The sequence below is a fragment of the Schistocerca serialis genome, chromosome 4, assembly GCF_023864345.2.
Source record: "Schistocerca serialis cubense isolate TAMUIC-IGC-003099 chromosome 4, iqSchSeri2.2, whole genome shotgun sequence".
NCBI lineage: Eukaryota > Metazoa > Arthropoda > Insecta > Orthoptera > Acrididae > Schistocerca > Schistocerca serialis.
In genome coordinates this window covers 880,352,146-880,352,692 of record NC_064641.1, presented here as the reverse complement: position 1 = coordinate 880,352,692, position 547 = coordinate 880,352,146, and positions in this window count along the sequence as shown.

The window sequence follows — 547 nt, the reverse complement described above, 5'->3', positions numbered from 1 at the left end:
CTTTCCACGTTTCATTTGAACGAATGATTTATCAAAATGCTGTGGACCGAGTGAGTTTACAGAGTACATATAAATGTTTAGTGTCAACATTAATGAACAACTTATGTTGTAGTACTACCCCTGCAAATACACTTAGAAACTAGCCTTTTTTGTCTTTAAATATAAATTCGTTCATGGAATAGGAGTAACCCAGGAGTCATTCTTAGGTTATAATCAAAACTTGCTTTGCTACTCAACAGACATTTTATGTTAATAAGAAAATTATCAAATAGTTTTGTTGCTGCATACTGAAATTATTTCTGAGCCACTGAGAGCTTTAATTATGTGTAATATGTGGTGTCACCGCCAGACACCACACTTGCTAGGCGGTAGATTAAATCGGCCGCGGTCCATTTAGTACATGTCGGACCCGCGTGTCGCCACTGTGTAATCGCAGACCTAGCGCCACCACAAGGCAGGTCTCGTGATACGAACAAGCACTCGCCCCAGTTGTACGGACGACCAAGCTAGCGACTAGATGTACGAAGCCTTTCTCTCTCATTAGCCG